Genomic DNA, 6,000 nt, shown 5'->3' with positions numbered 1-6,000 from the left:
CCCCCTCCCTTCCCCTCCCCGGTTCGCCGCGGCCGGCAGGACGCTTCTCGCGAGACTTCCGCCCGCGCGAGCTCGCGCGTGGCGGGGAGCGAGAGGGCAGAGGCGGCAGCCCGGCGCGTGGGGCGGCCGTTGGGCCAACGGCCGCTGAGGGGCGGCGGGCCGAGCCCGGGTCCCGGCCCGGCGGCCCTTCCCCGCGCCGCTAGATGAGGAGCGCTGAGAGTGAGAAGCGGGTGAAGGCTGTCGGTCGTCTGCAGCCCTCCCGGCGCCGCGCGGCAGCCCTGTTGCCCCGAGGTGGCTCCCCTCGGGGAGACGGGTAGAGGGCAGGATGCTTCTGAGCCTTGCAGTCTGGGGCATGTGTAAACTAACGGAAAAATAGAGGTAACTTTTACCAATATTTTAAGTTATATTAATGGACCTGGATTCCACTGGATGCTCAGGGTGTAGCTATGTTTTTAGCTTATCAGGAGTGCACTTCTGAAGTGAATCTACCCATCATCCTCCCTGTGCTTTAGTTCACATCCTGGAGTGGTCTAGGAGCATGTGAACCATATTTCTGTACAAAACGTAAACTTAAGAACACACTTAGTGTGCCTCAACTGCAAATGGGCATTCACTCCATGGGACCTCACTGGAGCTTATCTGAAACTAAGATCTCTAAGACACATACAGTGTGGACATTGGGACCTCAGCGACACTAGTTCTGTTTGACAGAACTACTGTTTTTCTGCTACCCTACATGTTAATACAGCCTCTACTCACTCAGTTCCAGGCCTGTGTGTGGCAGAATAGACTGTTGCCAATGCCTGATACTTCCTCACTTCTGCCATCTTAATGGGCTGAGTAACTGCTTGCTTCTGCCTGTTGAACTCACATATGAGGGAATGTGCATGTACAGTACAGGTGGTATTACTCATCAGTAAGGCTGGAGCCTCATGGATCTATGTGGAGGAAGCTACTTCTTCAGATGTACTGTATGGTGGACTTTCAGAGTTTTTGTCTATTATTAGTAATAGGGGTGTTCTTTGGGCCTACCAAGATGTACTAATAAAAATGGAACATTGGGCTCACTGACTTTCTGCATAAATAAAGGGTGCATACAAATTACCCTGACTGTGTGCGCATTACAAAGGACTGTCATTGAGGGCTAGTTACATTGACTATTTATCTTTTAGAATTCAGTATCTCAAGAATTGCAAAGAACATTACATTCTTCAGTCATCTGCCCTAGTGGTTAATATCTGAACTGTTAAAATTTATATCTTTCAGCTACAGAGCAAATGATTTGTTCATTCAGGTCTAGAAAGAAAATAACTTACTATAAAAAGAAAAAATTTTCTTAGCTGAAAGTGAAAAGAAAAATATGCAAAGTACACTAAAAAGATTCAATTGCTCTTACTCAAAAGAGGAATATTATTTACATAAGTATTTTCATAATTAGCTCTATTAATCCATTATGTTATAGGAAAAAACATGCATATGAATGCCAGATACCTGGCCATGTCAATTAAAACTGCAGGTGTGCAAAGGGTTAAGACAACCCATGAGTAATAAAATTGTTCTTGCAAAAATAAATTACTTGAGAGACAGATTTCTGGAAGGTGATTTTCTTCAAAGGAGTAGTCATGCACAACAGAATAATGAGTCTGGAGCTGTACAAACAGTTCAGAAGGACTCCTGTAGTAATGTTTTTAAGTACCTCACTGCTGCTGATAAGACTACAAGTGGTTGCAGCTGTTTATAAAATCACTGGAAACTATTTACTACCGAGTTTCTTAAAAAGCTTTTTTTTAAATTATGCAAATTAGGCAGTGCTACTAAAGAGTTTTACTATAGTTTGATCTGTCTGGCTGGATGAAAGCCTTACATGTGAAAAGTAGCCTTTTCTATGTCTGTTTTCTCTGTGTAGCTATGCTAACACTTCTTCTTAGAAACACCAGTACACTGAAACAGGAGTCTCCTCAAATCTTTGCTTGTCTGTTCCCGTCATCCCTTTAACAGTCTCTTTTAAGACAACAGTTTGGTATTTTCTTGGTTTTCATTATGTATAAACGTGTATGGTCAAAATACTTTATAAAATGTAAGGAAGTAAATCTTCACAAAATGATGTGGGCAAAATCCATTTGACCACCTATAAATTTAGTGTAACATAGTGGAGGATGAATAATTTCCCTAGTTACTGTTAGAGTTGGGGGAAAGCAAAAGCCAAAGATGTTTTTTCATTTATAGCCTTCTGAGATTTAAACAGAATTTAGTTGCCTAAACTGCAAGCTATAACTGTGAAAACTGCTAGACAGTTGCAGTCTGCAGCTCTTGGTGTCATCTTTTTTTTACCTTGAAGTTCCCAAGACATRTCAAGTTCTGCTTTAGTGCGTAGCAGAAATATCTTGTCCATGTAAGAGTGGGCAGCTCAGCTTATTGCCCATAGCTAAGCCCAAGGATGCATTAGAAATGGGTTTTCTATCAATCATAGTCTCCTGAAGGTCTTAGATTCCAAGTTCGTTAATACCTACTTTGTGCACTCTTAGGCCTGAAAAACATACATTTGATCAGAATTGGACACAAACATAGGATCACATTTTTGTCAAATCAACCAGCACATGCAGCACAGTGCTTATCAGCTTATTGTTTCATGCCAGCTTCAAAGTGGCTGCAGGAGAATGTATGGCATTGCTGTCTTTGAGAAAACCATTACTATTGATACACATTTATTAATATAGAACAACTGGTATTGAAATAAATTTCCAATAAGTTGTTCATAGGCAGCTAAAATGTCATGTTTGGCCCTGCCAACATACTCTTTTACCCCAATTTTGAAGCTGGAGCACCCTCTTACAAAGTTTGCATCATCAGCAGGCACCCAACTGTTAAGGAGAATTCAGAGAACGGGTAAATTGCAGCTAGTCGGTCACACTGGTTGAAAATAGTTCAGATGGTATAACTGCAGAAAGTTGAAGATGGCCACTCTTACAGAGTTCAATGAATTAAAGATATAAATAGTTCCAAAAACACATATGTTAGGCTATCAAATACAAACTCTCTCCATATGAGAACATTCAATGAGGACATTCAGAACTGAGCATGTCAAATGCAGGTTTTTTTGATAAAAGCTGACTTACTAGAAATGGTGCTAGTTTATCGTATTTACTTTTCATTTAATATTTTAAGGGCAACAACYGCACTTGTAATGCAGTGAGTGCAGAAGTTTTTGTCAGTTTATCATTTTACTGGGCCAGAAAATCAGATCAATCCCTTAGCAATGTTTCTGCATGTCACACTTTCTTTATTATCTTCATATTGTAGGCATTTCTCTTCCTTGCTCGATGTCACTTCTCTTGTCACATACTGCTTATAAGCATAGTGCATTGCCGGTTCATTAACACAGATTTGAAACATTGTCTATTATTCTCATTTCTTGAGTCTAAAGTAGGGCTTGGGCTTTTCACTGAACATTTCATATATGACAGTAACTGGTATTCACAGCGCATAGTAAGCCTTGTTTCTTAGCAGAGGAGGATCCTAATTTTCCGTAAGGCACTGATTTTTAGTAGGCCATACTTGGTATTTTTGCCCTGTTCTTAGGTGAGCACTTTCTCTTGAATAGCTTTTAGCAATAAAATAGAGAACAAAATGCTTTATGTAAGCAACAGATAACCTCTTTTTTTCCAAACAACTTATACAACAACTTGCTAAAGGGAGAAAAAATAATAATCAAATCTAAGAGCAGTTAAATAATAGTCTGTCACCAAGCAGTAAAAGAAAGGTGTCTGTATTATTGCTCCTTTTTTTTTTCTTTTTTTCTTTTCCTTATAGATGGTTAATGAAATCTGAGGCCTAGTGTATCTTAGCACAGGACAGGAGGAGCATCCAATCAGCTTTTCTTTGACTTATCATCCTGAAAAGGTTGCGAATTGCTCTATGTATTTACTGGGGCCAACCTAAATTCATGTACACTACTTTTAAGATACCTGTTTCAGAAGAAGAGAACGATTGGAAAAAAAGCATTCCAGCCTGCCTCTCCTCTCTGAAAGAACATTGAGAGCTCTGACTGTATCAGTAGTAGACTGACTTACATTGCCTCATGTAAAAAAGATATTTAGGTGACTACTTAGGGTTAGCTAGCTAGCTACCTTTTCCTGCTGGAACTTAATACCAATAAACTGAAGTTACTCAACACTCCTTTAAATGCAAACAGATTCTTCACACTTTCTTCGAGAACACGAGCAGAACCCCTCAGACCAGGGTTCTACATGGCTCAGACTAATAAAAAGAATACCTGTGTCCTGAATCGTAAGTGCTTTTTATAAAGAATGTGTGAACAGACTAATAATTTGGGGAATATGAATGAATACAGTTTTTTTAAAAAGTCTCAATCTGTTTTTAGAATGTTTTATGCTTTCCTGGAGCTCAGTGGATTACATTTAAAGGTATGGCAAGAAATTTATTGAGATTGCTAAAATTCTCTCCCTAGAATTCTGTGGCTCAGTGATTTTTTCCAAGGCATTCATAAATTAAAGGGAGCTGAAAACCTATACTTCAAGGTGTTGAAAACGTATGCAAATCCCCAGACAAGGTAAAATCTCATTTATATTGCTGGAAAAGCAGACCAAACAAGAAAGTCAAAACATCCTTAAGGTCAATACATTCCTTTTTTTTTTAATGCACTATATCCATTAGAAAAACATACTGTCATTTTAAAGCAAATGTTCTCCCCCAAATCAGGAGTCATCTGCTTTAAAACTTATATAAATGGCATAATTATTCTGTAATCAGCATGTAACAAAATAAGCCTTTTAAAAATATTTCTATTCAATAACAACTGATACAGAAGCCCTTCAAAGAAGTGAAAATCCAGCTCAAAACAATTCAGGTTTTGACAGCAACAAGCTGCACTGTATTAGTGCAGTTCAGAAACTACTGAGTAAAGTTACATGACTTATATTACGTAGTACATCAGACTGGATTGCCATAGTGGCATYTTCTGGCTTTAAAGATCTATGAGTCACTGGACAAATTCCTTTCATGACGAAACAAGTTTAATTTGCGCTTTGAACTCCTACTCACTTTCTCTCAAATCTAAGTATTGGGGCAAGTGAGTGAATTCATTCTCTTTGTGATTTTTGTAACAAAATTTAGAAAGTCAAAAAGATAAGYGTTTTCAAAAGTGTCAAAGTTATTTTGGAGTTCTAGTTGATGAGGTTTGTGCTGTAAAGTAATTTAATTCCTTGTAAACCTCTTAACTAAAAGTCGCTCAATTTGGTGGTGCCACTTTTGATAAAAAAAAAAAACTTTTTAAATAGCCTTTTCATTCCTGGCAGAAACAGGTGCTTTCTGAATACCTAGCAATAGCCTAATACATGTTTTTGCAAAACAATATTACAAATCTCTACATAGGAATAAATAAAACCACTTAGGGGGCTGTGTTTAGGCAATTGAAATGTGCCCACGGTGTACAGCCCCACAAGCKGGATCCTAGCTCACTAGATGATCCCATCCAGCCCAGTGCCTTTTCTGCTATGGCTAGAAGAGAAAGAAAGCAGCTATGAGGGCAGCGTATAGCTTAAGGATTAAAAACATGTTTTCTTGCACATGACCAGTATCTAAACCGCTGAGCTGCTATTGTCTCATCCATCTTGCCTGCACAGAAGGTCCCAACAATATTTTACATCACTGTCATATACTTCCTTGGCTAAAACAGTCCTGTCACCCATAATACACATTCCAGTTCCCTTCCAGTGTTAAGATCCTCAGCTTAAACATGTAGTGTAGGAATAATGTAGAGATAAAGTAATGTAAACCACCTGAAATATATGCCACTAAATCATGACAGAATTAACTGAAAACAGAAAGCCAAAGACTTGCACCCAGTGAGCTAATAACTATATCTAACATTAATTACCCAGCAGAATTGTACCTATTGAATGCAAGGTGCTCATTATTCACTGACTGTGAACTTCACAAGTGAAGGAGTCGCACTGAAATGTTTACTACTAGAATATCATT

This window comes from Rhea americana, unplaced genomic scaffold (assembly GCF_003343005.1).
Source record: "Rhea americana isolate MKP2758 unplaced genomic scaffold, rheAme1 scaffold_91, whole genome shotgun sequence".
NCBI classification, from domain to species: Eukaryota; Metazoa; Chordata; class Aves; order Rheiformes; family Rheidae; genus Rhea; species Rhea americana.
The sequence above is the reverse complement of the archived record's forward strand: the minus strand, read 5'-3'. Positions refer to the sequence as shown.